Source organism: Octopus sinensis, linkage group LG1 (genome assembly GCF_006345805.1).
Source record: "Octopus sinensis linkage group LG1, ASM634580v1, whole genome shotgun sequence".
Classification (NCBI taxonomy): domain Eukaryota; kingdom Metazoa; phylum Mollusca; class Cephalopoda; order Octopoda; family Octopodidae; genus Octopus; species Octopus sinensis.
The window spans coordinates 202,165,482-202,189,704 of record NC_042997.1 but is presented as its reverse complement, the minus strand read 5'-3'; the positions used below and the strand labels follow the sequence as shown (position 1 = coordinate 202,189,704).

Sequence of the window (24,223 nt, the reverse complement as noted above, 5' to 3'; positions counted from 1 at the left end):
TAAATAAATACCTATTTCTTTACTACCCACAAGGGCCTAAACACAGAGAGGACAAACAAGAACAGACAAACGGATTAAGTCGATTACATCGACCGCAGTGCGTAACTGGTACGTATTTAATCGACCCCGAAAGGATGAAAGTCAAAGTCGACCTCAGCAGAATTTGAACTCAGAACGTAGTGACAGACGAAATACTGCTGAGCATTTCGCCCGGTGTGCTAACGTTTCTGCCAGCTTGCCGCCTTTAGTAAATAAACACCCTTGAAAAATAAATTGAAAATGATACAAAAGAAATTAAATACAGAACCTAAAACCTAAGAGACAGACAAACAGACCTGGAAATGACAGAGCAGAGAGAGAGCATGTCATTGATGAAGTCACGAATGGTGATGAAAAAAACTTTGACAAACATAACCAAGTGATTGATTAATCAAACAGTTAATTAAACGATCAGTTAGTTAATAGGTTAAATAGTTCACAAATTGACAAATAGTAATGTGAAATAGAACCAGTGTGTGTGTTTATTGGCATAATGACGCTCCAAAGACATAACAAAATCTGTTCTGCACATAAGTTCTTTTCCAGAATCTTGCAAACCAAATACAACAATGAATGGAAATTTAAAAATTAACCCCACTGTAATATTTCTCAGCATTCTGAAACAATGTCTTCATTTCTCTGTAATATTTAACAAATACCAAAGCTTGACATAATTTAAGAGATATGTATAAACATCTTGTGTCAAACTGGTGGATAATATTTAAAATGTATTCCTGATATTTTTATTGCTTTGCTAACTATCAATAAAAACAGCCATTATGTCAGCTGTCAGAATAAATTCTTCTTTTAAATTTACTTCTATTTACCACAATCAGTAAGTACATAGAACTAAATGAAGTCTGAATACAGTCTTTAACTTGTTATGTTTCAGTAAATGTGGAAGAAATATTGTTATTATCAGAAATTTCTGTGGTTTCTTATAACTACAAGCCATCAAAATTCTTGAAATATTGCTGTTGTATTTAGTAGCAGGCAATTCCTTGCAGTAATCTCTAATTTGCCATTTATACAATTAAATTATTCTTTCGAGTGAAAAGCAATTTCACTCACAATTCTTGCATAGAAACCTGGACATCTTTAAATTTCAGTCCTTCCACACCTCTGTCACTTGTGTTATGTGAGTATGCTTAGAGAGGCTGCAGTTATGAGATTTCTTTCTATAATGAAGTATTGTCAACAGAATTGACTTATGACACATGAAGACTTTCAAGAAATTATTCTTCAAAGTTTAATCATAGTTTCAAATTTGGTGTTGGTGCCATGTAAAAAGCACCCAGTACACTCTGTGAAGTGGTTGGCTTTAGGAAGGGCATCTAGAAGCCATGCCGAAAACAGACAATTAAGCCTGGTGCAATTCTCTGGCTTGCCAGCTCCTGTCAAACTGACCAATCCATACTAGTAAAAGAAGTGGACATCAAACGATGATGATATGTAAATGAATATATCACTTGTCAGCACATTCTTGTTTCTCTTTCTGGCACTAATCTGTCCACCTCTATCCACCCATGTAAAATGCAGGGTAGCCATGAATTTTCTCCTCAATAATAAACCTGTTCTTCTCATCAGAGTTTAACCTCTTGACACACTACATAAAGCCACCAGCCTTTTTCAAATTACTAGATAAAATGTCATTACAAATTACCCCCTACACACACATGCACTCTTCTACATATTCTCTATTATCCTATTCTCCTTCTCAGGTGAGGGAAAATCTTTACTCTTGCTTATTACAAGGTGAGTTCATTGCTGGTGCTATGACAAATGCATCCACAACACTCTGTAAAATAGCAGGACTTAGTATGGGCGCCCAGCTGTAAGAACCATGTCAAAAATAAGGCATTAGAGAAAGACATGGTCTTCCAACTGATTTGATCCCAGCCAGCCAGCCAGACAATGGAAAGTGGACATGAAATGATAATGGTGATAATGATGTTGATGTTGCAATATTTGATGCATATTTAAAAAAAAAAAGAAAATATAAATTTCAATTCTTAAAAACAATATTAAATTTTATTTCATTTTTGGATTTGGTTTGCAAGATTCTTTATATGATTTCGTGTGTTGAAGCATATTCTGTTGTGTCTGGGGAGAGTAATTTTCTTTTTGTGCCTTATAATGAGAGTCAAGACTATTGAAAAGGTTGCAAGATGCAATGAAAATTTTAGGAAAATAAAAATAAGGAAAAAGTGGAAATTTTACCGGTGAGTGTGTTACATTATAAGGCACAAAAAGAAAATGACTCTCCCCAGACACAACAGAATATTAAATTATGATAAAAAATAATGCAGCAGATATAAAAAATATTCTTGAATAATAGAAATAATTTGAAAAATAGAGATACTATCATCATCATCATTGTCATCACCACCACCATTTAACATCCACTTTTCCATGCTTGTATGGACCAAATGAAATTTGTTGAAGCAAACTTTTTTCTTATGAGTGGATTGCCTTCCTGTCATAAACCCTCTCCTGTTTCCAAGCAAGATAATATTTTCCCATGACCAGAGAGGTATTTCATAGAAGACTGGAAATAAACATCACTTGTATGATGGTGATGCTTGTTTACAAATGATGGCAACACTCAAGTACACAAACAGACATGTATACATACATTTACAAAAAGCTTCTTCTAGTTTCCGTCTGCTAAATCCTCTCACAAGGCTTTGGTTAGCTCAGGGATATAGTACAAGACACTTGCCCTGGGTGCAATGTAGAGGGATAAAACCCCAAATCTGTGTTTTAAATAAGATTATAATTAAAAAATGAATTATTTGTTCATCTTTACATCGATTCTTTCATACTGGCATGGTTGGCTGGAGGCTTATTTGAAACAGAATTTCATGGTTGAATACGTTTTATGTCCCCAACCATCAAATGTTTAACAAAGGACTTTATTTTCCATTCCATTGATCTTTGAAAGTACAGAGCATCCCAATCACATGGTTCTGGGTTCAGTCCCACTGTGTGGCACCTTGCACAAGTGTCTTCTATTATAGCCTCAGGCATACAAAAGCCTTGTAAGTGGATTTGGTAAATGGAAACTTAAAAAAAACCAACCTATCCTATATGTATGTGTGTGTGTTTTCTGTCCAGGCAATGACTTACAGAGATGTAGATAGAAATCACACACACACATACACTTCTATACAGTTTCCATTTGCCAGTTCTGTACACAAGGTGTTTTTTTAGCTTGGAGCTATAGCAGAAGACACTTGTCCAAAGAACTGCATGGTTATGAAGCAATGTGGCCAGTACATATTCTTTTCTACTCTAGGTACAAGGCCTGAAATTTTGGGGGACAGGGCCAGTTGATTATATCAACCCCAGTACGCAACTGGTACTTAATTTATCAACCCCAAAAGGATGAAAGGCAAAGTCAACCTCGGTGGAATTTGAACTCAGAACACAAAGACGATGAAATACCGCTAAGCATTTTGCCCAGCGTGCTAACGTTTCAGCCAGCTCGCTGCCTTGTGGCCAGTACATTTTGGCACAAGTTTAGTAATTTTAGAGAATGAGGGATAAGTCAATACCATCAATCCCAGTACAAGACAGGTACTTTATTTTATTGACCCCAAAAAGATGCAAGTCAAAGTTGACCTCAGTGGAATTTGAACTCAGAATATAGAGTCAGAAGAAATGATGTTAAATATTTCGCCTGACGCACCATCATTTCTAGTTGTACATTCTCAGAACTGGGCCTCTGTGTCTAACTTTACCCTCCTCCTGGGATTCTAAGTGAAAAAAAAATAGTTGCATACACAGCTCAAGAGAAATGACTGCAGGTAAAACTATGGAGAAAATCACAAAAAAAAAAATTGAGGAGAATAACAATAATAAGCCTTTCTCTCAGCTACCATATTTGTTAGCTCACATCGTTACTTTCCTAATGACTTTCACCAGCTTGATTGTCCAAATCACTCACATTGCCTGAGTAAGTGTAAGCTTTTTGTCTGAAGAATACATATCAATAATTTCCTTAACTGCAAAGAGTCAAAGCCTTGCTCGTTTACAAGATAAAGTGCTGGGTTCATTATATGCTTGTTTTATCAATTTTCTTTTTTTACAATTAACTACAAAAGAGGAACAAGAGCTTTGATGGGGGACACCATTAGCAACGAGCCATAATTACACTTGACTACAAAGCTGTAACATGATCGGCGGTCTATTTTTAGCATTTTATCTTCTCTTTCTACAAGTGTTGTTCATTACCACTTTACCAGGAATCCGGTGGAGATCTCAGACCAGGAACACAACACAACTGAGTTAAACACAGAGCTAACAATTTCAAGGGTTGCTGGGTGGTTGATGCTATTAACCTCAGTATTTGATGCTGTTTCATTAATCTCAGAGGGCTGAGTTAACCTTGGAGGGATTGAAAATCAGAACATAAAGTACAGGAAGAAATATTGATTTCAAACTTTGGGACGAGGCTAGCAATTTGGGACTCTTCTACTTGTTTTGGTCATTAGACTGCGGCCATGCTGGAACACTGCCTTATGTCGAGCAAATCGACCCCAAAACTTATTCTTTGTAAGCCTAGTAGTTATTCTATCGATCTCTTTTGCCGAACCGCTAAGTTATGGGAATGTAAACACACCAGCATCGGTTGTCAAGCGATGTTCGAGGGACAAATACAGACACAAACACACACATATATATATATATATATATATATCATCATCATCATCATTTAACGTCCGCTCTCCATGCTAGCATGGGTTGGACGGTTCAACTGGGGTCTGGGGAGCCCGAAAGCTGCACCAGTCCAGTCAGATCTGGCAGTGTTTCTACAGCTGGATGCCCTTCCTAACGCCAACCACTCCGAGAGTGTAGTGGGTGATTTTATGTGCCACCGACACAGGTGCCAGACGAGGCTGGCAAACGGCCACGCTCGGATGGTGTTTTTATGTGCCACCGACACAGGTGCCAGACGAGGCTGGCAGACGGCCACGCTCGGATGGTGTTTTTATGTGCCACCGACACAGGTGCCAGACAAGGCTGGCAGACGGCCACGCTCGGATGGTGTTTTTATGTGCCACCGACACAGGTGCCAGACGAGGCTGGCAGACGGCCACGCTCGGATGGTGTTTTTATGTGCCACCGACACAGGTGCCAGATGAGGCTGGCAAACGGCCACGATCGGATGGTGCTTGTTACGTGCCCACAGCACGGAGGCCAGTCGATGCGGTACTGGCTACGGCCACGTTCGGATGGTTTTCTTATGTGCCACGTGCCACCGGCACTGGTACCACAAAGATACAAATTCCATTGATGTTCATCTATTTTGATTTGTTTTGATTTTCACTTGCCTCAACAGGTCTTCACAAGTGTCACAAGAAGGAAGGTATGCACAGGTGGACTGACTACGTCCCAGGTAGGGGCCATGGGTTATGGCCTGACTAGTCTTGCTGGGTCTTCGGATGGTGTTTTTATGTGCCACCGACACAGGTGCTAGATGAGGCTGGCGAACGGCCACGATCGGATGGTGTTTGTCATGTGCCCACCGCACTGACTACGGCACTGATGGATTCTTGTGTGCCACAGGCACTGGTACCACAAGATACAAATTCCATTGATGTTCATCTATTTTGTCTATTTTGATTTGATTTTGATTTTCACTTGCCTCAACCGGTCTTCACAAGTGTCACAAGAAGGAAGGTATGCACAGGTGGACTGACTAGTCTTGCCGGGTCTTCGAAGGTGTTTTTATGTGCCAGATGAGGCTGGCGAACGGCCATGATCGGATGGTGTTTGTTACGTGCCCACAGCACGGAGGCCGGTCGATGCGGAACTGGCTACGGCCACGTTCGGATGGTTCTCTTGTGTGCCACCAGCACTGGTACCACAAAGTGTGTGCCACCGGCACTGGTACCACAAAGATACAGATTCCATTGATGTTCATCTATTTTGATTTGTTTTGATTTGATTTGATTTTCACTTGCCTCAACAGGTCTTCACAAGTGTCACAAGAAGGAAGGCATGCACAGGTGGACTGACTACGTCCCAGGTAGGGGCCATGGGTTATGGCCTGACTAGTCTTGCCGGGTCTTCGGATGGTGTTTTTATGTGCCACCGACACAGGTGCTAGATGAGGCTGGCGAACGGCCACGATCGGATGGTGTTTGTCATGTGCCCACAGCACGGAGGCCAGTCGATGCGGTACTGGCTACGGCCACTTTCGGATGGTTTTCTCTTGTGTGCCACCGGCACTGGTACCACAAAGATACAAATTCCATTGATGTTCATCTATTTTGATTTGTTTTGATTTGATTTTGATTTTGATTTTCACTTGCCTCAACAGGCCTTCACAAGTATCACAAGGAGGAAGGTATGCACAGGTGGACTGACTACGTCCCAGGTAGGGGCCATGGTTTATGGCCTGACTAGTCTTGCCGGGTCTTCGGAAGGTGTTTTTATGTGCCACCGACACAGGTGCTAGATGAGGCTGGCGAACGGCCACGACCGGATGGTGTTTGTTATGTGCCCACAGCACGATGGCCAGTGATGCGGTACTGACTACGGCCATGTTCGGATGGATTCTTGTGTGCCACCGGCACTGGTACCACAAGCGGTACTGACTACTTTTTATGTGCCACCGACACAGGTGCTAGATGAGGCTGGCGAACGGCCACGACCGGATGGTGTTTGTTATGTGCCACAGCACGATGGCGAGTGATGCGGTACTGACTACGGCCACGTTCGGATGGATTCTTGTGTGCCACCGGCACTGGTACCACAAGCGGTACTGACTACGGCCACGTTCGGATGGATTCTTGTGTGCCACCGGCACTGGTACCACAAGCGGTACTGACTACGGCCACGTTCGGATGGATTCTTGTGTGCCACCAGCACTGGTACCACAAGGATACAAATTCCATTGATGTTCATCTATTTTGATTTGTTTTGATTTGATTTGATGTTCATCTATTTTGATTTGATTTGATTTGATTTGATTTGATTTGATTTGATTTGCCTCAGCAGGTCTTCACAAGTGTCACAAGAAGGAAGGTATGTACAGGTGGACTGACTACGTCCCAGGTAGGGCCCACGGGTTATGACCTGACTAGTCTTGCCGGGTCTTCGGATGGTGTTTTTATGTGCCACCATGTTCCCACAGCACGGAGGCCAGTCGATGCGGTACTGGCTACGGCCACGTTCGGATAGTTTTCTTGTGTGCCACAGGCACTGGTACCACAAAGATACAAATTCCATTGATGTTCATCTATTTTGATTGATTTTCACTTGCCTCAGCAGGTCTTCAGAAGTGTCACAAGAAGGAAGGTATGCACAGGTGGATCGACTACGTCCCAGGTAGGGGCCACGGGATATGGCCTGACTAGTCCTGCCGGGTCCTCTCATGCACAGCACACTTCCATAGGACTCGGTCTTCAGTCATTTCCTTGGTGAGACCTAAAGTTCGAAGGTCGTGCTTCACCACCTCGTCCCAGGTTTTCCTGGGTCTACCTCTTCCACAGGTTCCCTCAACTGCTAGGGTGTAGCACTTTTGCACACAACTATCTTCAGCCATTCTCGTCACATGACCATACCAGCGCAGCCGTCTCTCTTGCACACCACAACTGACACTTCTTAGGTTCAACTTTTCTCTCAAAGTACTTACACTCTGACGATTATGAACACTGACATTACACATCCATCGGAGCATACTGGCTTCATTTCTTGCAAGCTTACGCATATCCTCAGCTGTCACGGCCCATGTTTCACTACCATGTAGCATGGCTGTACATATATATATATATATATATATATATTATATATATATATATATATATATATATATATATATATATATATATATACACGACGGGCTTCTTTCAGTTTCCGTCTACCAAATCCACTCACAAGTCTTTGGTCGGCTCGAGGCTATAGTTGAAGATACTTGCCCAAGGTTGCACTGAATAATAATAATAAAAATAATAATGATTTCATAATTTTTTATAAGGCCAGCAATTTTGGAGGAGGAATTGAATAGATTAATTCAACCCCAGTTTTCAGCAGATACTTATTATATCGACCCTGAAAGGATGAAAGCAAAGTAGACCATGGCAGAATTTGAACTCACAATGTAAAGATGGATCAAAAGCTGCAAAGCATTTTGCCCAAGGTGCTAACGATTCTGCCAGCTCACCACCTTAAGTAATAATAATGATAACAATAATAATAATCCTTTCTACTATAGGGACAAGGCCTGGAATTTTAGGGGAGGGGATAAGTCAATTACACTGACCCCAGTGTGTAACTGGTACTTATTTCATCAACCCACAAAAGGTTGGGAGGTAAAGTTGGTCTTGGTGGAATTTGAACTCAGAATGTAAAAACGGATGAAATGCCACTAAGCATTTTGCCCAGCCTGTTAATGATTCTGACAACTTACCACCTTAAATAATAATAATAATGATGCTACTTTTTCATTGAATTCAAATATTTCCTCCAACAATCTACATCTACTAAGTTTGAAATGAAAAGCTCTCGGTAGTTCATGGATTACAAAATTATTCTTCTGCTTTCAAAGCCTTCTTGTCACTGAGATTCCATTTTCTTTCCTTACATACATCTTCTACATTAATTCTACTAATGGCTGATGAAAAGTTTGTGTTACTTAACATTTCATCTCTCTCTCTCTCTCATCGTGTCTTCTAGTTTGTACCAGCTTTACAACACATCGATTTATCGTTCTGAAGTACTGGAAGATAAACGCTCAAACGCTGTTTCTTTTTTCTGCTTTCATTATTATATCTTACGTTTGTACCAAAGTTTCCTGCTATCCTAAGTAGCTTTCTGTTAGTTTACGAATCTATATTGCATTTAATATCCAATATATTTATTCTGTGAAAATCTGAAATCTGGATGAACAAAATAAAGCAAGTGCTTTGAGTTATACATTTATTAAACACACACACACACGTGGATGTATATGAAACTGAGCTCATAATCTATATACACAAGTTCTGTTGCAACTGTTCACACCCATAACAGTTTTCCTCTTTGTGGATTTTCAAAGAATATTAATGTACTGCAGCTTTCTCAACACTGCCTATTTTTGTTATGTATTATATTCGAGAACTTCATAAGATCTCTTCAGGCAGGCTTTGATTGTAGCTGTAATTGAAAATGTAGCAGCAATATTTCTTATTAAAATATTATGAAGGAGTTCTATATATTCCATAAAGTGTCTTTGATGATTTCCTTTGGGAATCCTCATGTATTTTCCCCTCCTTCGTAAGTAACATATTTCAATGAAAATATATAAGCTTGACGACATTTGAAGCAAGAACTGATTAGATGAATTACATCTTCGATATTTCCTCATTACATCCTGGAGATTTAGATGATGCTCTTAGGTTATTCTCCTTAAAAAAAAAGAAAGAAAATAAAAGGAAAAAAAAAATCGCTTCCCCTATTTAGTAGAAATGTCATATTTCTAGATTGTGCAAGCATATCCTTCAAAATGTTATGTGATACAGCCAAGAATGGATCCAAAAATATCCATTCTCTCCTCTTCAATATTTTCTTCCTGTTATGATACAAGGCCATTATTTGCTGCAGAGCATGTCTTCTTTAGTTTCTCCTGAAGATAACTTGTAATATATTTTCTCTTGCTTGTTTCAGTCATTGGCCTGCGGATGCTAGAAGACTGCCTTGAAGTGTTCAGTCCAGTGGTTCTCAAACTTTGGTATACATAACCCTTAGAGGTCCATATAAGTCTTAGTTGTTAAAATTTATGCACAATAAATTGGTCATACTTCTCCAATGTACAAAATATTTTAACAATAGTCGTAGGAGTGGCTGTGTGGTAAGTAGCTTGCTTACGAACCACATGGTTCCGGGTTCAGTCCCACTGCGTGGCACCTTGGACAAGTGTCTTCTACTATAACTTCGGGCCAGCCAAAGCCTTGTGAGTGGATTTTGTAGACGGAAACTGAAAGAAGCCTGTCGTGTATATGTATATATATATGTATGTGTGTGTTTGTCCCCCCAACATCGCTTGACAACTGATGCTGGTGTGTTTACGTCCTCATAACTTAGCAGTTTAGCAAAAAAGACCGATAGAATAAGTACTAGGCTTACAAAGAATAAGTCCTGGGGTCGATTTGCTCGACTGAAGGTGGAGCTCCAGCATGGCCACAGTCAAAATGACTGAAACAAGTAAAAGAGTAAATGAGTAATTTTTTAATACAATTCTTCATAATATTTAATTATAAAAATATGTGATTTTTTAAAACTTCAAATGTCTTTGGGGGTCTAGCAGAGTAAAATAGGAACCAAACTTGGGTTCCATAGGTAAAAAATGGTCGAGAACCACTGGGCTGCAGATAAACAAATCAACCCCAGTACTTATTTTCAAGTCTGGTCCTTATTTTATTGGTCACTTTTGCTGAAATGTTAAGTTACAGGGACACAAATTTCAAACTGTTAAGTTATAGGGACACAAACAATCAAGCAGTAGGTGATGAGATACACAGACACACATGCATATGACAGGCTTCTACACAGTTTCCACCTACCAAATTTACTCACATGGTATTGGTTAACCTGAGGTTATATATAGTAAAAGACACTTGCCCAAGGTGCCACATGGTGACACTGAATCCAGAACCACATGGTTGCAAGGTAAGCTTCTTAATCATAGTGCCATAAAACATACATCCTTGTAAACATACATATATGACAGGCTTCAACAGTTTCCACCTACCAAATTTACTCACAAGGTATTGGCCGACTCGAGGTTATAGTAAAAGACACTTGCCCATTTTAACAACACAGACTTAACAAGCTTTCATGTTGACTTCAAAACATAGTTGAGTTTGGAAAATAATATTATTTGCTAAATACCATTCGAAATACCATCAGAAATGGTTTCCATAAGTGCAGACATGGCTGTGTGGTTAAGAAGCTAACTTTGCACTGAATCCAAAACCACATGGTTGCAAAGCAAGTTTCTTAAGCACAGTGCCATAAAAACATACATCCTTGTAAACCCTATTACACACAACCCTGTGAAGCTACAATATACAACAGCTAATACCTCAGTAAAAATCCTAATTGTTATTGATAAAGTTTATACAATGATTTAAATAAGTTTTAAGCTATGAATTAAAATATGCTCCTCCACAAAATTAGGACAGTTGTGGCTCATCTTAGGAATGAGTCCTACAAAGTGGGGTGGCTGCTGCAGGGAGTGTTGCTGGCCATTCTCCATGGTACCACCTTTACAATCATGTCCATGAGGCGCAGCTAAACACACCATTTGTTCTGGTGTGTACAACCTGTTACTCCCCGCCACCATCTTCTGCTGTTTAACCCCCGCATTTTCTTTGTTTCATTGGTGAGGTAGTTATGGTTTCTTTTTCTCAATAATTTGATCTTTTATACGTTTAATGCAGTTTTCTTTCTTTTCTTCTTGCAAAAATATGTTGCAATAAAAACAAAGTCTAATAGGAAAAAGAAGAAAGTTCTTGCTGGCATTTAGAATTGCATAATATGGGTTCGTTCAATGGATGAATGTAATCAACCGACTGGGAGAGCAAGGAGAGGACCTAATATGAGTCAAGGAGCTAGCAATCAATAACAAAGTATCTGTGTGCATGAATAAACCAATAAAGCAGAAGTTATTAGGAATGAAATCATCAAGTACTGAAATGAAGTGAGGAGAGAGAGATTCAAATATGACGGGAGGGGGGGGGGCAATGGTAGAGCGAAAGAATATTACCAAATTGAAGAAGAAGAAGATCTGAGGTCCTTTTAATTTGAACTCATAATTTGGTTGAAATGAAATGTGATATTTCATTGTTGATATTTGATGGAATATCATTTATTATCTTTTACTTGTTTCAGCCATTAGTAGACTGCTGCCATGCTGGAGCACTGTCTTGAAGAATTTTTAGTGAAATGATTCAACCCAAGGACTTATTTTTTCTTTTGAAGCTTTGTGCTTATTTTATTGGTTTCTTTTGCTGAACTGTTGAGTTACGGTGATGTAAACACGCCAACACTGGTTGTCAAGTGGTGGGGGTGGGGGCAAACTCAGATGCTAACACACGCACACACATGTCATGAAGTTCATTCAGTTTCTTATTTCTTTATTGCCCACAAGGGGCTAAACATAGAGGGGACAAACAAGGACAGACAAAGGATTAAGTCAATTACATCAACTCCAGTGTGTAACTGGTACTTAATTTATCGACCCAGAAAGGATAAAAGGTAAAGTCGACCTCGGCAGAATTTGAACTCAGAACATAATGGCAGATTAAATACCGCTAAGCATTTCACCCGGCGTGCTAACGTTTCTACCAGCTTGCCACCGTCATTCAGGTTCATTCAGTTTCTGTCTACCTAACCCACTGACCAGGCTTTGCTCAGCCCAAAACTATAGTAGAAGACGCTTGCCCAATGCAATGGGATGAAAAAAACAAAACAACACCATCATTTATATCCTCCAACTTTCTCACCAACTATTTGTGTTAAGGCCATGGCAGTAGAGTTGTCAGGCTCCTATCAGAAGCAATTGTCATTACATTTTCCAGCTGGATTCCCAACCATGACCAACTAGTACTATGGATGTTATCCCACCAACTCCCGCTTGGTTTACCCTTAGATCTCCTGCTGGTTGGCTCAGCTTGACAAATCTGTCATGTGATTCTTTCCTCTGACATTCTAATCACTTTTCTGTAACGCTGGAGCTGTGATCTCTTAATGCAGAAAGCAGCAGCACAGCTTGGAGGAAAGGCTCTCTGATCTCTGAGCTACATAACCTGTCAACTAGCATTGCTCCAGGGACCCTTTTCAGAGGAATCCCATTTCAGCTGCTGCTTGTATTTGCAACCATAGTCTTTTAGTTATTAGCAAAAAACAAAAAATGAAATGTTTCAAGACATTTGCAACCAGAACTGTAAAAACACTGCAACTTCACTAAAAACAAAAACTTTTATATTGATTCAAGAACAAAATGAAAATAATGCATAACTAATTTAATAAAACCTGCATAGCAAAATGCTAAAAAGAAAAATGTTTATAACAAATATATGTGAATAATGAATATAGATGATGCTAATTAACATATAAGCTTTCGCTGAAGTAGCAGCATGGACTTTGTTAAACAACCACAAAGTATAAGCAAAACAGAATTGCAGATAGTGAAAGAAATATTTGATCTAAAGGAAAGTGTTTAACAACACAGACTTAACAAGATTTTCATCATCATCATCATCATCGTTTAACGTCCTTTTATCATGCTAGCATGGGTTGGACGGTTCAACTGGGGTCTGAGAAGCTAAGAGGCTGCACCAGGCTCCAGTCTGATCTGGCAGTGTTTCTACAGTTGGATGCTCTTCCTAACACCAACCACTCTGTGAGTGTAGTGGGTGCTTTTTACATGCCAGGGACACAGGGGCCAGAGGAGGCTTTCAAAACACAGTTGAGTTTGGGAAATAATATTGTTCGCTAAATACCATTGGAAAATATTAGAAATAGTTTTCATAAGTGCAGGCATGGCTGTGTGGTTAAGGAGCTCACTTTGCAGCCACATGGTTCTGGGTTCTGTTCAACAGTACAGTACTTTAGGCAAGTGTTTTCTACTATAGCTTTGGGCAGATCCACAAAGATTTTCTGATTGAACCATATGCCTCAGTTTTATTGTTGATCTTTGTTGCTATGTACTTAAGAAGTTAGTATCACAACCATGTAGTTTTAAGTTCGATCCAACTGTGACATAGTAGGTAAGTGTCTTCCACCATAGCCCAGAATTAACTAAAGCATTTGTTAAATCGATCTAATAAAAACTGTGTGGAATCCTTCTGACAGGACCATATCTGTTCTGAAGTGGTTGCCCAATTAAAAACTGCATCACCAGGTCCTTAAGCGATTTTGGCAGATTCCACTTTGTTACAATCATTTGTAACAAGTCTCTAGTCTGAGAGTAACATCTTTACTTCTTGTTAGTCTTGGATGTCCTGAGATGGTCCAAGGGCACTGCTAGTCCTCTTTTTATGAAACAATTTCTTGAAAACAAAGAGACCAGCTGAACTCTACTGGTCTAAATGTTTAGTTTCTAAGTACAGCTGGGTTAGTTGCATAAGATTCAAACTGAACCTTTGCAAAGTTTATCTTTCATGATATCCTTGCAATTCCCTTGCACCATTAAGTTTCCAAAAGCTGGATGAAAGATGTAAGACAAACTTGAGATATTCATTCTGAGATTGTATATAGATAGGGAGTTATCTACATTGCCATATATTATTAACAGTGCATGACAGGAACTGGGAGGATATAAATGGTTGTCTCCTGGGCTGCATGGGGGAGGAGTCTCTGCTGTGAGGTTCTTTGTGGTACAGAAGAACTTGGACATTGATATGTGATATTCATTGTGGTACTACTCCATCTACAGACAATATTACCAGGATAGCAGTCAAGCAAGTCATTTCTCTTTGACATGAATCCACTCCTACCAATGAAGAAGATATTCCAAAACTGGTCAAGTGTTTCCTGACTCATATTTCTATTTCTTAAACAATACAACTAAGTGGACCATAACTTTTATTGCAAATTCCACAAATAATTCAAGAAATATCAGATAGACACAGGGTATTCCCAACACTTAAACCTTTAAAATTGTCCAAGAAAATAGTTTCTAACATAGGATAGAACTTTGGTGGAGGAACAGTCAGTCAACTAAATTGACTGCAATATTTAATTGGCGCAAGGAGGTGAGCTGGCAGAATTGTTAGCATGGTGGGGGAAAATGCTTAGTGTCATTTCGTCTGTCCTTATATCTGAGTTAAAATCCTGCTGAGGTTGACTTTGTCTTTCATCTTTCCAGGATCGATAAGTACCACTGGAGTCGGTGTAATCGACCCGCCTCCTCCTCTGAAATTGTTTGCCTTGTGCCAAAATTTAAAAGCAATATTTAACTGGGGCTATGTTTTTTATTGCCCCTGGGGGAATTAAAGGGAAAGCTGACCTCGGTAGGATTTGAACCCCAAGCACAAAGATCCAGAAAAATTACTACAAATTATTATTTTTTTTTACAACCTTCTAGCAATTCTAGCTACATACCACCCTAAACTTGCACATGATACATATTCATATAGCTATTCCCCTTTTGCGTAAAGTTCCAGAGCCACAATTTTATAAAACATTCTCTTTGGAATTGAGATGGAAAATTAGGAATGAAAATGATAACGAAATTAATTAAACTTAGACTGTTGTTAATTATTGTTGTCTCGCCTCAGGTCAGCTTATTTTAAATTAATGTAATGTAAAATATGTATTAATGGATTAATTAAAAACTATTATTTAACGAATAAACTAAACTCAAGTGGTTTTGTAGTAATTAATAATTCCAGAAACCATTTTGAAAGGCCTCAGCCAAATGGTTTTCACTAAACAATACTAATATTTGCATTGAATGATGTAAACAACAAACTTAAGCCAGGATAGATTTTCCATTCGCACACAAATACACAGCATATATACTTAGACGTGAACTCGCATATACATACTCACTTGCACACATGTATAGACATTCAAGCATACATATATTTACTCATACACATGTACATAAACATATCCACATATACAGCATACGTAAACATACATATGTACCTGGACACACTCTCTCACCCTTGTACACATACACATACAAATACATGTAGACAGTTATTAATACACACATACGCATAATCCTTTATCAACCAACCGATCTAGCGTGGCCTGCAGTTACTATATAGCTCTTCCTCCTCCTACTCCTCCTTCAACCAAAATATATATATATTTAAAAAAAAGAAACCAAACCAATTTGATAACATTTGTAAAAGTTGTAGAAGTGTTTAACAGAGCTTTAAGTGCATTAAGTATGATTTAAAATAGGAGTTTAATTTCTTCCACATCACCACAAGAAGCCAATATAGGATTACACTTAAATTTGATTTTTATTTACATATCATGTGGATTTTCCTTTCTTCATCACATAATACCGTCGAGTGAGCCATTGAACATCACAAATGTAATTATATTCGTGTCCGCTTCTACACCAACTTACAATACATCTTCTAGTTAGACAAATTATTGGAAACGATAATAACGATAATAATAGTAATAATAATAGTAAAACCTCGTAACTGTTTTAATTACTATACAGATTTCATATTGTAATTTTCTGGTTGTTTTGATAAAATGACAGCGAAATTAGAGTTGTCATGTGATCAATAATTGCGATAACATTAAGCTGATAAAATGACATATTTCCAAAACAAATGATTGCATGTTCAATACTGTTTTGTGACAATGGATTAATTTCATCTTTCACTTTGTGTGACAAGTAGGTAATTAGCTGACATAAAAGGCTTAGATATAGACATGTGCGTGTATGTGTGTACTTATAGCTATCTAGCTACTACCTATCTATAGGTATATTGATACTTATAATTATAGGTATAATGGTTGTCATTAATTATTCCAGATTTAAAGTTGTCATATTCTTTCAAATCAGTTGCAGACTTGGAATTTAAATTGCCAAAAAATAAAAAAAACTTTTTAAATTACAGATTTGTATGTATGGAGAATGCATCCACATTTTTCATAATTATAATAACAGAACATAGAAATTAAATATAAATACTTTGTTAATATTCATTTCACATCTATTTTATCATGATAATGTTAAAACATATATAAATGTTCAACTTTATTTATCTAACATTATTTACATATGACGGATATTTGTCCTCATCTTGTTTGTTGTTAACACAATGTTTCAGCTGATATACCCCCCAGCCTTCATCAGATGTCTTGGGGAAATTTTGAACCGGTGTTCTCATTCCTAAGGTATTTTTCGATGTTGTTATTATTATTATAATTATCATTATTATTATTATCATTATTTTCGGATCACTGCCTGGAATTGAACTCGGAATATTGGGGTTAGTAGCCTGCATTCTTAACCACTATGCCATATGCCCGTGGGCATATGGCCTAGTGGTTATAATAATAATAACAACAACATTGAAAAATTCCTTAGGAATGAGAACCCAGGTTCAAAATTTCCCCAAGACATCTGATGAAGGCTGGAGGGTATATTAGTCGAAACATTGTGTTAACAACAAACAAGATGAGGACAAATATCCATCAATTGTAAATGATGTAAATAATGTACAAAATTCCTCATCTCTTAAATATAGAACTGTATCATTTACTTATCTTTCCCAATCACTTTATCCAAATTAATTTTTGTATGAAACTGGAAGGTTCCTTCTCACACTTCATCACCAGTTATACTACTTTCAAGCTCCACCTCCCTTCTAAAATGTGAGGAGCCATGTAGTTCCTCTACAGCAAGAGACCTGTTCTACTCCAACCCTTTTCTCTGCTTTACTCCATCTCTACTTATTCTCCTCGTGAAAAGTTCCCCCTCTCCTTGGTACTCACAGCCTTGCAAGTCATGTAGTGACCTCAGTATTGTTGATGGCACCCAATACACACTGTAAAGTGGCTGGCATTGGTAAGGGCATCCAGCAGTAGAAACCATGCTAAAGTAGATAACAGAGCATGATGCTGGTGGCACGTAAAATGCACCATTCAAGCATAACCGATGCCAGTGTTGCCTGATTGGCACTCGTGCCAGTGGAATGTATAAAGCACCATTTGAGTGTGATTGATGCCAGTGCCCCCTGACTGGCTCCTGTGGTGGTGACACATAAAAAGCACCATTCAAGCATGGTCGATGCTAGTGATATATGACTGGCTCCTGAGCCAGTGGCATGTAAAAAGCACTATTCAAGCATGGTCAATGCAAGTGCCACCTGATAGATACCCATGCCAGTGGCACATAAAAAGCACCCAGTACATTCTGTACAGTGGTTGGCATTAAGAAGTGCATCCAGCTGTAGAAACTTTGCCAGAACAGACTGGAGCCTGGTGCAGCCACCCGGCTTGCCAGTCCTCAGGCAAACTGTCTAACCCATGCCAACATGGAAAGCGGATGTTAAAGGATGATGATGATGATGAAATGTTATGATAAAGAACACTGTAATCTGTTTGAGATTTTTAACAAACATGTATCTATTTTTATTGCAAGCAATAACAAACACCAAGACAGTTCAGAGCTTATCATTCTTGGACTAGGAATGATAGTATTCACTGTTGTAGGTTCCTTGATGTTAGCTGATCATTGTGTTGTTGTTAACCATTTGTCCATTGTTTTGTGCTGAGACAGCACTCTGGCCAGCTGCAAATTCTGTTACTGTCTGCCATCTTCTGAGTCCAGTATGAGGTCTGTCATCCACTGTCTGTCACTAGCAGCCAAAATGTGCTGAATATATAGTGTTGGTTGTGCTCAGAAAAAGTGCAGCAAAGATGAAATTGTTGTTAGATCTGATTCCGCATGAAGTAATGGTCAGATCTTTTCATGACATTGGTAATATTTTAACAAATTGTGATTGTATTCTTGAGTCAGTTATATTGGCATCAGATATTGTGATCTGGGTTTCATTGCTAAATATTCCTGCTACAAGTCGCTCAGATCCTGTCAAACCATATAACCCCTACCAGCATGGAATATGGACATTAAATACTGATGACATGTCATATTAGGCTTTGTTAGTTCAAAACTGGCAATTCCAATTAGCATTTGTTGTAGTGAATATCATTTAAGAGGAATTTTAATTAAGGAGGGCTTGTGAAGGCCAAAATATAACCCTTTCCTTCAGACCAAGCCCCACAAAAAATAAAAATTGAAAAAATTATTCAATGATTTTTTTCTTAATGTTTTCACTGTAAAATCATAAATTATTGTCAATAAAAGGTTAGTTCACTGACATCAAATCTGAAAGATGGAAGTTAGATGGGGGGGATGGATGGGTAGTGTTGCACAAATTATTCTCTTATTAAGTTTCACTTCAAAAGTTAATCCTACTTTCTGAGAAGTTCTTTTATGTGTAAGCGAATAAGTTTTATTATTCTCAGTCAGTAAAGAATAGATTTAGAAACTAATATTCCAATACAGATACACAATACAATCCTAGATTGTGCGATCAATAATGTGTTGTTAAAGTTTGATAGAAACACAGAAACAACACACAAATATATACACACAACTATATAAACACACGTGCAAACAAAAACACTTGTATGCATATAGTATAATAAATTTATATAAGTTCAAATATATAAGCATACAGATAGTCAAGCATATGTATACAAAACATTGGTACTCACACATACACAGACATACAAGTTTGCATATGTATACAAACATATGCATAGACACATGTATGCATATGTGTGCACATATGCATACAAAAGTGCATTTATATACACATGAAAAAATGTATACAAACACATGTATATAGATATAGCATTTATATACACATGAAAAGTGCATTTATATACACATGTATATAGATATAGCATTTATATACACATGAAAAGTGCATTTATATACACATGAAAAAATGTATACAAACACATGTATATAGATATAGCATTTATATACACATGAAAAGTGCATTTATATACACATGAAAAAATGTATACAAACACATGTATATAGATATAGCTACACAAACACGGATACAATCATCATCATCATTGTTCGATCGTGGTCGAGACAATGGAATTCACTATGCCACACCAGATTTCACAGTCCATCATAGTAACACGGAGGTCCTGTTGCTGGATGCCTGTATCCCTGGAGATTACATCAGGGTAGGAGAGTGTGCACCCTCTGGTATCACGAGCAGATGGCTTCCAGAGGAGAAGTGTAGAAATTACCTCATTTACGGATACAAACATGCATGTGTGCAAGCACATATACACACATATATGCACATACATGAACACATTGTTTTTAATGAATGCTTACATCAGTTGGAAATATTTTTCCTTCGCTGTTTCTGCAATTGTTTTAAAATAAGCATTTACTTGACTTTATCTTCAACCCTGTTATCCTAACCCAGGAATACCACTGATTCCAACATTGCTCCCACTATTACCCCCACACTGACGGTCCTTGAGACAGCACCTATAGTTACCAAAATTCTTCACCCTTTCTCTATCCAAGTAGGAATCTGTCCAAATTTATGGAAAACTTACAACTGTATTTCATCCACACTACCAGAGACAGAAAAGAAAAATGAAAGAATCTGGCTATCTGGCTGACTCTGCCAAGTTACTGACCAACCACCCTCACTTCCACCATCTCAAAGTGACTAAGATGATCATAATTAAATCATTCTTTAATTATCTCCAGTCTCTTTTCTCTGTATAATACTCATCAGTACACTTATACTGAACAATTCCTTCTGCACATTAATCATCTTCTAACAACACGATTCAGATAAAACCACCAAAGCATCAAATTAGCTGAATCATTAGAGCATAGAAGAAATACCTCATGGTAGTCATTCCAGCTTTCTGTATGCTGAGTTCAAATCCTGCCAGGGTCAACGTTGCCTTTCCTTCATTTGGGGCTACATTTGTCAATAAAATAAGGTAACACCAAGGAAAGTAAGTCAGTGGAATTATTAGGAATTCATACAAGAGACCTTGCAGTTTGTGTTGCCTTTCTTTGTAATCTGAGTTCTTGGGGTTGGGGAATAGACTTTAATCCATTTTTTGGGGTTTAATACCACCACCCAAGGTGGTGGGAACTTCATTCATCTTTTTGTTTAACACCACCACATACTTGGTCTTTGAGTACCTTTAGTAGAGTTCACTGACTTAAATTATTCAGGCTGGGTCCCCAGTTTGAGGATTATCTTCTCCTCTATCCCCACCATTTCTTGGAAACTGAAAATAAAGAGCCATGGCTTCTGTATTTCCCTTTCTAAGTAAGAAGGATAAAAAAAAAACACTCCTCCTTAAACTGCCTCTTACATCCATTATCTACATGACATACAATGAAAACTCCTCACCCCAAACACTCTTCTAACATGAAAAAAAGATATTCAACAGGTCTCAGGACAACCTTGTCTCATTCAAAACACCAGTGCGATGTCGTCAAGCATGCCCATCTGTGTTAGCGTGGATGCGACTGTGGCTGATGCTGCAAGCCTGGTGGCTGTTGCCAACTGGACTGCTCTTCGCTGTGCTGCCATGCCATCAACCACAGTTGGTGGAGGCTGCCCGGCGAAAACATTCACAAGTAACTGCGTGAAGAAGTGATTGAAAAGTAAGACCAGTTCTAATATATCTGAGATATATTTTTCACTGCAGTTTCTCATGGAAAAAAATTCTAGCTTAAAAATAAAATGTTAACACATCCAAATAAGCTCAGAGTACCCTCCATTGGACTGATGGATGCACTCTGAACTGTATTTGTACTACAGAGCCAGAGCTGGTTTCAGCCAGGTTGGTATCAAAAGGGTTAAATTAATCCTTTGTTAAATAGCCACTAACCATAATGGTGTAACACAACTGGACAGACCAATTTCACATGGTAAACACAATCCTGGCATCCAGTCTGACGATCTGATGTTTCCATTAGTCGAGTGCATTGGATATGTATTATTTTTTTTTTATTGATCCAGAAAAGCAAAGCTGACTGATAAAGGGGGTAGAGTTGAAAGAAAAAGGAAAAGAAGAAAGAATGCTGAGAATATACTTGTGAGGTTAGAAGGTTATAGGTTAAAATTATGATATTGCTATTACATTGAGATCTTGAGTAGGTCATAATTTTTGTTGTGAGTTAATATTCATATATTTAAGTAGAATTAAAAGAATGAATTATGTACTTATAAATAAATGATATTAATCATTAGTATTTAATTTATTAAATAATTTATTAGTATTGATTTCAAATTTTGGTACAAGGCCAGCAATTTCAGTGAGGGGATACACAGATTATATTGATCCTAGTGCTCAAATGGTACTTATTTTATGGACCCTAAAAAGACGAAAGGCAAAGTGGAATCCGGCAGCATTTGAAACTAGAACATAGAGTTGGAAGAAATATTGTTAAGCATTATTCTCTGTGTTAACAATTCTATCAGCTCATTGCCTGAAATGATTTTTAGAGATATGCTGTGATTGAGAAGACCTGGCAACTAAAGTGAGATCGCAGCCATGGCCGAAGCCAGTGTTGCATGTCCGACTCATTTAAGAGCACCTTTGATGCATCAGGCAATATGATACACTTAAGACCTATTGAGTTAAATAAAACCAAAATCGTAGTTGTGGCCAGTGCCCCCTGACTAGCCCCTGTTCTGGTGGAACGTAAAATGCATCATCCAAATGTGGTCAGTGCAGATGTTCCTTGACTGGCTCCTGTGCCAATGGCACATAAAAAGCACCATCTGAATGTGGCCAATGCCAGATCTGCCTGACTGGGTCCCATATCGGTGGCACGTAAAAAGCACAATCCAAATGTAGCCAATGCCAGTACCCCCTGACTGGCTCCTGTGCTGGTGACACATGAAAAGCACTATCCAAATGTGGTTGATGCCAGGACTGCCTGACTGGCTTCCATGCTGGTGGCATGCAAAAAAACACTATCCAAAAGTGATCTATGCCAGGCCTGCCTGCATGGCTCCTGTGCTGGTGGCATGTAAAAAGCACCCACTACACTCTCGGAGTGGTTGGTGTTAGGAAGGGCATCCAGCTGTAGAAACATTGCCAGATCAGACCGGAGCCTCGTGCAGCTGCTGGCTCTCCAGACCTCAGTCAAACCGTCCAACCCATGCCAGCATGGAAAACAGATATTAGACAATGATGATGATGATGATTATCATTTTCCTTGGCATGCCTGGGAAATTATTGTCAACATGTTTAGGTCTTAATAAGAGGGGAAAATGTTCTTTGCATTGATAGCATACATAAAAAGATCCCTTGTTTCATGTGAAGCAACATAGCAAGAGAAGTGTAATCAAGGCTATCATTAATTAGCCAGGCCTCTTGATATAGCAAGTTAATTGCTAATTGGCTGCAACGAATTAATTCAATTAATTCAGTAGTTTAGATTCATAGGCATGCGTTTGCATTATTGGTGTGCAACCGATATAATTCAGTCTTTATCAGGAAACATGTGCAACAGTAGTGCACTCCCATATTTGCTGGTAACAACAGAGACTGCAAATGATACGGGTTCATTCAAGTAGCAAATCCCTCTCGCTAAAAAGTGAACCATATTTGTGGGCATGCCGGCAAATGCAAACTCGTGTTCCTGGAGATACTTGAAGATCAAATTAATTGCATAAATTCTTCTCAATCAGTCAGTGATTAGTGTGTTGTTGTATCGAGAGACCTATCCGATCGATGTATGTTGCTGCTCAAAGACACAACCATTGCAGCACATAGAATAGAGTTTTCTAGTCATGCCATTACTACAAACTGAAATTGTATGTTGGTGGAAGATAAAAAAAGAAAAAAAGAAAACCACAAAAAGAAAATGCTTAATATCTTTTCAAACAAAGTTCCTTGCCATATTTGTTCTGCAGTGTGTCATAAACATTCCCTTGTCATTGTCACTATCATAGATTCAGCAAACAAATGACTGCTCTGTTGGTGACCTGTAACCAATTATTCTATTGTTCCTTTCAGAATATTTGTTTATATATTCAACTTTGTTTTATATCATCATTCATCATCATCATCAACGGACGTTAAACGACGATGATGATGATGATGATGATGAATGATGATATAAAACAAAGTTGAATATATAAACAAATATTCTGAAAGGGATTATGCAGAAACTTGACAATTTAACAATAAGTAAATACTTTGTATTTTTGAGTGGCATTAGAAAATTTGTAAAACTTCAACATCACAACAACATATCCAAACCAAAGACTGCATAAAGTTTGCATGTAGAGTTTCACTTTGAAAGTTTCATAAAAGCAACAGAGAGGAAACACAACCTGTTATATAGTTTATATAGGATACAAGTCCCAAAATGGTACCATACTGTCAACATTAGAAGCATTCCCTACAGCATTCTAGTTTGAATTTTATTACATTTATTTAAATTTCTTTTTGTCACCCTTGTGTTTCTTCAGCTGACATATCTAAACAAAGATTTTATTATTTCTTTCTCTCATATATTAAATATGCAAGCTCCTGTTTAACCATACATGCAGCAGGTGTCCCTGGGTGTGTGTGTGTCTCCAGTCATTCTTCTATCAGCTTGTTATATTTACAGAGCTGAAGA

General features: G+C 38.2%; 1 protein-coding gene and 1 long non-coding RNA gene across 6 annotated transcripts in view; one reads left to right on the top strand and one right to left on the bottom strand.

The window, feature by feature from the left end:
• The window catches only part of LOC115232327 (protocadherin Fat 4-like), a 648,900-nt gene that overhangs the window by 302,727 nt on the left and 321,950 nt on the right, over positions 1-24,223 (bottom strand). The gene's annotated exons all lie outside the window — the stretch shown is intronic.
• Positions 17,681-22,745, top strand: LOC118765820. The gene is made up of 3 exons (XR_005001706.1): positions 17,681-17,725; positions 18,172-18,174; positions 22,577-22,745. It is a non-coding gene; the product is annotated as an uncharacterized LOC118765820 (long non-coding RNA).